A 12,479-nucleotide genomic window follows, 5' to 3' on the forward strand; every position below is an offset into this window, starting at 1 on the left:
TACTACAACCTTGCTCTTCTAAGTTTCAGCACTGACCCTATGCTGAGTGTACCGTTTAACCCCGGGGGCCTTCCTGCATCCAACCTAAGCTGCCAAATCAGCTCCCTGTATTCCAGGGTTGATTCCCAGTCACCTCCTCTGATGTTTGGATTCAATTGTTCAAGAATCATGAAGGACAATTTATAATTGTGACATATAAGTGAATGTTTGAAAAAGGCATTGCTTTCCTTTTTCTTTTCAATGTCATAAGTGTGTTCGTACAACCTTTTCCTTTTTAGAGAGAGAGTACTTAGTCATACACCCCTAAACTGTCAGACACTTTAAGTAGTCATTATTTATTAATGTTGATAATTCGATGCATAACTAGCCTTAGTTTCCTATCCTTTCAAGATCTAATTATATTATACATCAAAGTTACATTCCGTTGAGCTTTCTAAATCTCACTTGTAACCTCCCTATTAGAAAGGACATTTCCCAGAAAAAACATACATTTTATGCAGACTAAATCAATATATTTTCCTATTTACCATTTCAGTTTAACATCAGCATAAGTTCATTATGTACTATAGGTTCATAGGTTCATAGGTTCATAGGTTCATAGGTTTATACTAGGCTATCTGCCCTAAGGCATTTATAAGCCTAGCCCAAAGTTTTGTGGCTTACGCCACCCCTTATGTTAAAAAATACAGTGCCCATTAGTTTGTTGTGCCTCTGTCCAGCAGTGACACAGAGATGATTCCCGGGGTAAACCTACGATCTCCCATCCACCGGTCAAGATTTCTCTTGAACAGAGCCAGCGAGGTGCTCTGCCTCACATGGACTGGGATTCTATTCCACAGCATAGGGAGTCTCTGGGTGACAAATCTATCCCTCCAGCATGTCCTATTTATATCTGTGCTAAGGTTTAAGTCGCTTGCTCTAGTGGATCTGGTAGATTTGGATTTTTTGAGGTGGAGCATGTCCATTAATTCCGGGTTGGACATGGCCTTGTATGTCAGGCACAGGTCACCTCTGAGCAGGCAGTATGCGACTGAATAGAGCTGGAGTTTCTTCAGTCTGGCAGCATATGACAGATTTTGGAGTCCCTTTATCCTTTTGGTGAGGAACTTTTGGGGTCTCTCCAATTGCTGCAGGTGTCGGGTGAGATACATCCCGAATGGGGTGCTAGAGAGTTAGCTTCAGTTAAATCAATAAGACCAGTCTGTGCTATCGAATTAAGTTAGCTAAATCATTTCCCTTATTATGAAGTAATATGTTCAATAATGGTACTTGTGTTTTTATAAAGCTAGGTTTCTTAAGACCCTAGTGCTATTAGGCTAGTAGCCTCATATGAACATATGAAGCTATGTACCTATGCAAGCCTCACAACCTGTTGTCAACCACATGGCCTGCTGATGTCATCTAGTATAAGTACACCTGCACTCTTATGTAAATCAGACTTGTGCATTTTTGCTTGCATAACACATTGTGCTCTGCAGTCTGTATACTTAGATAGGTAGGGGTTTTGTTTCACTGCATTCAACTGTGTGAGTGTGAGTGTGTGTGTGTGTGTATATGTGTGTGTGTGTGTGTGTGTGTGTGTGTGTGTGTGTGTGTGTGTGTGTGTGTGTGTGTGTGTGTGTGTGTGTGTGTGCAGCAGAGCAGACATGTTTAACCTACAGTTACTTCTCCAATTACATGTATTGCCAGCATTTTGGTACTTCCTCATGCCTACACATCCATTTCATACGGGCCTCCCAACCTCTTGTCTCTCACGTGGCCTGCTGATATCATCTACTATAAGTTCACCTGCATTCTTCTATAAATCAGACAGGCTGGGGCGCTTGTGCTAAGTACTATATCCTGTAGTCTGTGTAGTTAGTAGGGGTTCTATTCTTACTGCAGTCAAATGGGAGGGTTGGGTGTTTGTGCTCTTGGTTGACATTATAGACAGACTCTTGCACCAACATGTGGAACACTGTTATTATCATACTCTCCTTACCAGATACTGCTGATGTCATCAGCTATAAAGTGTTGTCTGACACACTCCAAGGTACATTTGAGCTGTGGCACTTGCGTTAAGGACTATAGTCTGGGTACCTAGGTAGGTACTCGCTCTCTGAATATATGTCCCTGACAGGTATATCCCTAGCCTTAAGCAGCATTCTGCCATCACCCAGAATGATGCCTCAATTCAAAGAAAAAAAATGATTGAATTTAACAATTGGCTTAATTTCTGGTGTCATTCAAGGGGGGATCCAATACCTGACAGCCTGGGAAGATATGATCAAAAGACCACAATGCTTGCTAGAGATGGCCTGCATTTGTTTAATTTGGGCTTTGGGCTTCTGGCAAAGGCTCTTGCCTCTCCTTTAGTGCCTTTTGTAGGAAAAGTCCTGAGGTTGCTAAAACCAACATAAAAATTTCAACAAAACACAAATTAAAGGTCATGCTGCTAAACGCTAGGACTCTAAATATCAAACTTCACTCATTGCAAGTATTCTTAACCCTAGAAGATGTTGACATTTGTGTAGTCACAGAAACCTGGTTCAGAGCTGTGGAGAGCACCTCAGCTTTACCTGGTTACTGATCCTATCATACATTCAAACCCTAAACTGTGGGTAGCAAAGTCAAAGGAGGTGGAGTTTCAATATATATTAAAGACACACATAACCTCCAGGCTGGTCAAACAGTATGATACACAGGAAACATTCGAGGTGCAGTTAACGGTTGACAAGACCCCTATTCAAATCATAACTAGCTACAAGCCCCCAAATTTGACTCAAGATGTCCACTCCACCTATCTGGGCCTCTTCATATCTATCCAGATTCAACCCTTTACCCTGATCCTGGGTGACTTTAACTACCCAAACATTTATTGGAAAAACTACTTGTGCCAGAATGCAAATGCCCAGAGATTCCTCGATTTTATCAATGCAAATGCCTTGGAACAGCTAGTCGATACCCCCACAAGAGGTAATAATATATTGGACTTTGTATTAACCAACATGAGTATAACCATTGCAGCACCCCTACAGTATCATCCTCCCTAGTAAGATTTGACCATAAAGTGGTCACTTTCAAAGTCAGCAACTCCCTTGTCCCCCCTCTAGTTAGGATCAAACAAAAAAAAAATTCTCCAAAGCTGATTACAACCTCCTGAGGGATGGTATAAACAGCTTTAGATGCCCCTCTCCCTCTGCAGGAACTGGCACCAATGTTCAATTCTACACCAAAGTACTATACAAGCACTTATATACATGCACGGAATCAGGAGTATCTGACAGGACAAAATCTTCCTCTGCAAGGAAGAGTAAACCTGTCTGGTGGACACATGCAATAAATAAACTATATAACAAAAGGAAAAATTGTTATCAAGGACCAAGAAGGAGCAGGTGTCCAATCGGAAGCAATCTCTCCTTAGCCTGAACAACTAATTAAGAGCACTAGTGAAATCCTCTAAAGCCAATTTCAAGTCCAAATTGGCCACATCTAGTAGAGACAATCATAAGGCATTCTTCACATATGTACCATCTCTGAGGAATCATCCAGATCTATTCATAACTGGTGGTCAAGGATACCATATACACAAATCATGTAGATATAGCCAACCTACTGGCTAACAGCTTCAGTGAAAACTTCACCCCTCTGCCCCCCCATCAGTAAATCAGGACATCCCCAGTACCTGCCCCATTATATCTAGGGAACAGGTCAGCACTGCCCTTTCAAAGGCATAAAATACAGCCTCCATGGGACCCAATAACATCCCAGGCTCATCCTACATGAACTCAGGCATGAACTTGCAGCACCATTAGGCATCCTACTCAACCAAAGCCTGTGTACTGGCATTCTCCCAGCCAAATGGAGGACATCCACTGTCATCCCTTTACACAAGAGTGGAGCATCCTCTGATCCAGGAAATTATAGACCCATCAGCATAACTAGCCTGATCTGCAAGACCATGGAATGGATTATCATGGACCTCATTAACAGGGACATTGGCAACCTCCAAACACTTGAGCACGCACAGTTTGGCTTTGTCAAGGGGAGGTTATGTCTGCAAATCTGGCTGACTTCTTTGAGACAGTCACCAAAGCCATGTAGGAAGTGAAGATGGTGCACACCATCTACCTTGATCTGGCCAAACCTTTCACACTATTCCCCACTTGGGCATAATAGGTAAACTCTCTCAACTAGGCATCAATCCATATGTTACCAGATGGGTAGCAAACTGGCTCACTGATAGAACCCACCTAATCAAAATAGGGGAAGCCACCTCAAGCAGTAGACCCATAATTAATGGTGTACCTCAGGTGTCAGTTTTGGGGCCGCTGTTATTCAGGCTATATTTCTCTGAGGTGCAGGCCAAAACCAGTGGGCTATTGCTGACCAAGTTTGCAGATGACTGCAAGCTGGGCTTGGTCATAAATACCCCCAAGAGGGTCTCACCCAAACAAATGACTGGTAACAAAAATATGGCCTCAAGCTGAATGCATGAAAACATATTATAATCCCTTTTGGAGAGAGTAACGTCCCCACATATTATCACATTAATAACAATGTCCTAAGCAAGCAATCAGTCGTGCAGGATTTAGGCATCCAGGATGTTAGCAATCTGATTTTTGATCACCATGTTGCTTCCATTGTACAGAAAGCTTTCTACATGGCCCACCTCAAATATAAGGAAATCTCATCCAGCGACAAGGAGATCATAACATCCCTGTATTCTTCCCTTATAAGGCCAATTATTGAGTACAATGCCCCCTTCAACATATACCTCACAAAGCACATGCAGCAGCTGAAGACACCACAGAGGTTCCTCACCAGAAGAATCCATGGCCTCAAATATCTACCCCACACGGATAGGCTAAAAGCCCTGTCCGTCTACTTGGTTTCATACAGACTCCTCAGAGTTGACCTCTGTCTGGCATACAAAGCAATCTGAGACCCTGCCTTGATGGGACTTCTGCATATCTGCAAGTCGAGCTCCACTTGAGTAACCCACATGCACAACTTCAACCTGTTCTGAGACATCAATAGGACTTGGAGGGAGAGATTTGTGTCCCAGAGACTCCCCCATCTGTGGAATAGACTCCCTCTCCACATCAAGCAGAGTACATCATTATCCCTTTTAAAGTGCAACCTGGATAACTGGATGGGAAACAGAAAATATACCCTAAGATTCCACCTGTGTCCCTGATGGATAGGGGCTTTGGGTGCTGACTTGCCTAAAGATGTGCTAAACTCTTGGCTAGGCTTATAAGGGCTTCATGGCCAATAGCCTAGTAACATCCTATGATCCTATTTCCACTACAGTCAACTGCGGTGTGTGTGTGTGTGTGTGTGTGTGTGTGTGTGTGTGTGTGTGTGTGTGTGTGTGTGTGTGTGTGTGTGTGTGTATGTGAGATGTGGCTTGACATTACACAGAGCATTTTACAACAGCATGTGGGACACTGCTATCTTGCCCTCAACAGACACTACTGATATCATTAACTACAAAGTATTGTCTGACACACTTGAAAGGAGACTTGAGCTGTGGTGCATGCATTAAATACTGTGTTCTGTAGTCTATGTATTTAGATAGGTAGGGGTTCGATTCTCAGTGCACTTAACTGTGTGGCGTGCATGTTTCTGCTCTTGCTTGACATTATCTGGCACTTGTGCTAACTACTGTATTCTGTAGTCTGCCTACTTACCGTATTTCTCCATAAATAAGACCTAAACAGAAAATAAAGCCTAGCATAATTTTCCAGGGTGGTCATGATATAAGTCCTACCCCAAAAATAAACCCCGTTAAGATCGTCAAAAACACATGACGGACATGTTGAATTATAAAATAATAATATTATTGACATCTGTTGACTGAGGTTATCGTACTCTGCTCACCATTTTCAAAACATTTGGACACCCAACTTCTTCTCTTTGCAGAAAGTCATAAGATTCTTTACCTGGGAGTCCTCCACGATTCTTAATTTAACCCTAATCCTCACTCACACTTGAAGTTTGAGATCCTTGGCCCATAAACACTGGCAAGTTTACTTTGATTGGTCAAAGTACAGGCAATGTACGTAAAACATGTGCACTTGATAATGAATGGGTGTGGTTGTGTCTTTTTAACTGTCACCATTTTTGTTGCCACTCCTGTCTTGTAAGTGTTCAGCTAACCTCCCCAGACAAGATGACTGCAAAAAGAAAGAGCTATTCCATCGAGTACAAGAAAGGAATCATGGAGGACTCCTGGGGAAAAAAATCTGATGGCTTTCTGCAAAGAGAAGAAGTTGGATCTCCGAATGGTTTGAAAATGGTGAGCAGAGTATGATAACCTCAGTCAACAGGTGGATGAAGGAAATGCTAACAAGTGTGAACCAATATTTCCTGAGCTGGAAGACATCATGTGTGAATAGATTACTAACAGGAGAGCAAAGGCTTTGGTTGTGCACAGGGCTGATATTCAAGCATTTGCCCTTGCAAAGGCACCACAGTTAGAAATATCTCCAGAAGAATTCAAAGCATTACTACATTGGCTGGATGGCTTTTTTCAGTGATATGAACTGTCTCTAAGAAGATCAACAACACTGTTCAAGCTGGAAGATACTGAAGTTATTAAACATGCACTTGCATTCAAGTCCTTTGTTGATGGCATTGACTTTTCTAAATACCAACTCTCCAACATGATTGCTATGGATGAAACTGCAGTGTTTTTGGGCCAAGGATCGCAAATAACAATTGATCAGAAGGGTGCCTTGTCAATCTACATTCCCTCTACTGGTTAAGAAAGTGCACATGTTACCTGTATTTTGGCAATTCATCTAGATGGAAAGAAAACCCCACCTCTAATTATTAGTAAGGGAATTAATGATAAGATTGAAAATGATTCAGGCATTTACATTCTTGAAAGCAAAAATGCCTGGTGTACACAAGCAGTTATAAGTAAGTGGGTCGATGTAATGCTGGTACTTGTTCTGCAAGGTGGCGAAAGAGGTCTGCTAGTCTGGAATTCAGCCAGCACTCACCGCAATAAAGACATGAAGAACTTCCTTGCACAGAGAAGAATAGATCAAATAATGATTCCAGCAGGTATGACTGCCTATCTCCAGATTCTTGATAGTGCAATAAACAAGCCATTCAAGGACCATTTGCGCATGTAACTCTATGCCTACATTGAAAATAGAATGGAGAGAAATCAGTGTGGAAACTTTGTGAAGCCTAGCATGCAAGAGGTCATGACTTGGGTGAAGAATTCATGGGATAAAATCACTGACAGCTGAGTTGCCAATGCACTATGAGCAGTCTACATGGACAAGCAGTGCTCATTTAAGGAGAGCTCTAGGCATGACAGATTGGGGACAATTGTTCTACAGGAAATGGAGTCAAAAAAATTCAGGGTGAAATTCGGGGGTTGGAGACTTATGACAACATTCCAGAAGAAGATGACATGACTGTATTTGAATAACTTTTCCGTTATCGGGGCAACATAATATATTGCTTCTGCTTTCAGCTGCTAGCAAGCTCTTGTCAGTTTTTCTGACTTTATTGTATTAAGGTAAAGTTTCGTTATCAAGGGGTAATTACAAAGTAAGGCCACTAGTTCCCAGACTTCATTTTTATGACTTTCCATCATTCTTCTTGTACGGTTTGGGTAAGGAATAAAGAAAGCATCACCACTCAAAAAGTGGCAGTTATTCATCCACTTTATTCCCCTCCTCAAATGCAAATGTCTTGAGATTTTTCTCCACTTTCTGTTAAGCATGAAATAGTGCACTCTGAAAGCCAAGGTGTAGATATTTGGAATTCAAAATGTTTGTTGCACTGTATATGTAAAATTCTCACACAACTATTAATGCGTTACCTAGAACTGTTGCCCAATAATGGAAAAGTACCAAATAAATGTCAATTTGTCTACATGAATAAATGTCAGTTTGTATACATGAATAAATGTCAATTTTTGTACAAGAATAAATGAATACATGTAGACTGTTGTATGGGAGGGAGGGTAAATAAGGTATCCCCGATAATAAGTCCTAATGCGTATTTTGGCTGGGGAAAAAGTATAAGACCTGGTCTTATTTTCTGGGAAATATGGTAAATAGGTAGGGGTTCTATTCTCCTTGCAGTCAACTTGGGTGTGTTTTTGAGAGAGCTGTTGCTTGACATTACAGAGAGTATTTTATACCAGTATGTGTAACATTTTCACCTTGTTTTTAACAAACACTGCTGATATCATCAGCTATATTACATTTTTGGATATGCAGTACTCCCACCAGGGAAGTCACATAATCCTATACAATAAAGTTTACAGCGACATGGGTTTTAATCTATCCACATGCATCATGGCATGGTCTGCAGGCCCTGTGTTATCTTGCTGAGAAAGCCCTGTGGTCTCTCCAGGTGCTACACGTGTCTGGTGATGTACATGTGAAAGAGGTCGTTATACTCTATAAATGGTGTAATGATATTTGACTACAGTGTTGTCACACAATCCTAAGATGTCAGTATGATGGCATGACTTATGATGTGCACAACATAGGCTTTCAATAGCATTGTGGGCAGTGTGGACACTTGGTGGTCAAAGTTCAGATTGGTATTTAAATGTGTTCCCAGTGCTTGCATCACTGGGTTTCTGTATAGCAGGACTGTTGTTAATTTGGTGATTAACATGGACTTCCACTTTTCAGATGGACAACATTACAAACACACATTTAGACCGTGTGCCTTTGTTACAATTCAGTTATGTGTTAGTTCTACTTGCACTGTTTTCACTATTGGTGAACTCAATTATTGTGCACAATATGCAAGAATAAGCAAACCTGGTAAGTCAGAGGTTGCATACTTTAGCCTGAACTGTCAGGAAATACAATTCAAACAGTGAAGGGCCAAGCACAGATTCCTGGAGTTTGTTAATGGTGACAGCTCTACAGGTACAGTTTGTTTGTGAATGGTGACAGCTCTACTGGTACAGTTTGATTTACCAACTGTCACATGATGTGTTCTGTCAGTGAGACAGTTATTTACCCACCAACTGCTGTAAGGTTCAATCCCCAACTTGGGAGTTTTCTCAATGATATCTGCATATGTGATTGTGTCATAACCCTAGGGCAGATCACAATAGGGAGTATGCTCTGTCTTACCTTACTCCAGGCCTATCACATGGAATCAATGTGCTGTGACAACTTCACAGATCACCTCTGAAGAGACCCAGCACATACACCTTCTAATATGGTGCAATACACAGATCAACACACCCTCCACATGGCCTATGTTCCTGTACAAGGGTGTACATCAACATGCATCCACCTGCATTGGGGGACACCACCTGATGCATGCATGTATAGAGACATCCTGATACTCCTTGACTGTGAGGTAGACCAGCATGTCATCAGGACCTCTTCTATATGTATACTAGTAATATTCCAGGTGTATGCAACTGACCTGTTTGAGTTGTTACTGCTACATCAAGTTTGTTACATCTGATAGATTTCCTCAAAGAAGGTCATCAAGGGCATGTATGATGACAACAGTATCATCTTGTGGAACTTGAGCAAGTCAAGGCATTTGACTCAAATCCACACTGAGGTATTCAATCAGCACTGTCATATCTGGCCATAAACAGCTATATCACCAGTTGGGTAGACCAATGTATTGCATACGTGGTATTTCACTATGTAGACTTGTGACATGACATATATTTCAGGTCCTATGACAAGGTCAGTACATAAGGGGTGTCTGCTACACCCTTGCCTGCCCCTTAGTTAAGTGACGGACATCACAGATGACATACACATGCTGTGTCTAAACAGCTACCTGAAGACTACAGCTTTGGGCAATCATTGATTCCAGTGGGGATATTAATATAATGCACACAGCATCAACACATACCAAAGACTGCTGCCACATCCATGACAAAACCTGCATTGATGAAACACATGGAGGGATGTGTTGCATTAGGAAACAGATACAACACCCAAGTATAATGTGGACAACATACCCTACAATCTTGACCATATACTTCACATTCATACCTTTCAACTGTCCAGATACTCCCAGGATGTCTAGATTTTTTTTTATCAAATATGTGGCTTTCTGCCATATCACTGAGAGGATCTCTAGACTGCTGTGACTCAGTATATAACAGACATTTGGGTGCATACCTCTAAACTGTCCTGATCTGTGCAAAATGTCCAGTTGTTATCTCATATTTGTGATCTTTTCCTCATAACATGTTTTCCTGGCAAATTATTGCCACATCATTACAGTGGGCAGTCAGTAACTGATGACTGACATGTGAGTTCCAAACATCATGCACTTCAGTAAGTTCATGCTAATGTACATCCTATATATTCTATCAACTTCATAAGTTTGGACATGGAATATTGACAATCTGTCCTAATTTGTGGCTCTTGTCCCCCCATTTTTATGGGCTTATCCACATTTCTCACTTTAAGATGTTGAAAGTGTGACATTTGAACACATTCCTATGTGACATCTATGTCAAATATGTCCCTATTACTGGTTATTTGTCCTGTCATTAAGTTGGCCTCTGTGCAGATGTGTTGAACTAACAGAATGATGACTATGTTCAGCGAAATCTCTCAACTGTCCCGATTTTTGCCTCATATTTTTGGTCTGTTCCACATAAAATGTATGATTTTCTGGCAAATTACCGGGATGATTTGAGGACTGAAGTCGCTAAATAATGATATACATTTGTGTTTCAGACTTCATACCCATCAGAAAAAAATGCATGCTAAGACAAATCCTGTTATTCTAGTAAATTTCTAAAATTTATGAGGAGTTTTTAAAATCTGTCCCTAATTTTGCACTTTTGATCCCCCATTCTTGATGACATTTATCCAGTTTTTTTGCACTAAGAGGTTGAGAAGTATGTGACAGACATTTGAGTCTCAGACTTCATACCCTTCAGAAAATTCATGCAAATGCAAAACCTATCATTTTATCAACTTTCTAAGTTTTTAATAGCAATATTTAATGTGTGTCCCTAGTTGTCATCATTTGTCCCTATATTATTTATTGTTTTTTGTCCATATTTCTTGGTCTAAGAATTGGAGAAGTTATATATACAGACCAGTAAGCAAAAACAGCAAACACGGAGCTGGAGAACAACTGATGCAAATATATCTATATACATAAATATATACAGCCTTAGTGATCATTGTGGCATTCTGTGGAAATCCATGGACTGTATGTGCTCTCCATTACACATAATTGATACCCATGTTCATTTACAAGGTTTTCTTGCCAGCAATACTGTTGCAAGCTGCAAAACCTATCTTATGCATGGCGTGCCTCATTAATACACATTACATGTTGCCTCATGCTGACCACCATCACGGTAAGATGTAAAGTCTGTGCAATTACACAGAGTGTATTAAATCTGCACTATAGAGTTTTACAAAAGACAACAGTACAGATCAATAGATAATTTGTGTAAGTTATCAATAAACCCTAAGACACAAGTGCAGTCATGGTCAAAACAAAAAAAGATGAAGGCAAGAAAAGAGAAAGTAATTTGTGAAAGTGTGCTTTTTAAAAATGAAGTTTGTGGAAAAAAGTAGTTAGGCAATGGATGTGACCTGAAAGCATATGAAAGAAGGTGGGAGAAAAAAAAAAACAAGGTCATGAACCAGGAAATGTTGAAGGGGAAGAGGTGCAATAAAAATAAGTGGGGGTGGTGGTGGAAAGAGAAGAGCAGGAAGTGGTAAGGAAAGGGGAGAGGAAAGTAAGTGGTTTAAGGAAAAGGGATGGTAGAGGCTCATGCAATAGATATATGTCAATATAACATCCTTAGATAAGGTGAGGGATAATAAAGCCTCCGTGTGTATGGATTTCAATTTCTGCCTAGCCAGGAAATGAGCAGGTGCACAGCAGTGCGTTCATTATGTATTGTTTTCATTGAGACTTACAGTGGTATTTATTTAAAGGGAAACAGGACGGAGCTCCATATTTCAGAAATATAGGAAGAATAGAGTAGGTCACCAGCAGAGTTGATGACTTAGTTATTAGGAGTAGTTTTTACCTGATGAGTTAAGAGGCCTGTTTGGTGAGTAGTGCTGAAGTACGTGAGTTAGGCCAGGACATATTTCTAGTTCATGATTAAAGTTATGTGTGGTAAGTAGCTGAGATAGAATCAGGGAGTAAGGCAGTTCTTGCCAGTATTGCTGCTTTAGTATCACACAGTGGTGAGAGTTGCATGCTGCATTAGTATCAAAGTCAACTACTTTGTTGTAACATTTCTCATTTTTAATTTCCTCAAGTCTTTTTGATTTCTAATATCATGCAGGGAAGGGACTCCATTCCTAAGTCAAAGTATGATTAAAGTTCATAAAATTAGTATTGTTTCAGTCATTGGTGTTAGCCATAAATGCTCTTCACAGCACCCACAATGTGCCAAGCAATGAAACCTTCTACAATTCGTATGGAGTTCCATGTAACAGTAACATATCTTAGTATGATTGTAAATTCTTATTTATAAGACCTGTTGC

This window comes from Protopterus annectens, chromosome 9.part0 (genome assembly GCF_019279795.1).
Source record: "Protopterus annectens isolate FY-2018-M chromosome 9.part0, PAN1.0, whole genome shotgun sequence".
Classification (NCBI taxonomy): domain Eukaryota; kingdom Metazoa; phylum Chordata; order Ceratodontiformes; family Protopteridae; genus Protopterus; species Protopterus annectens.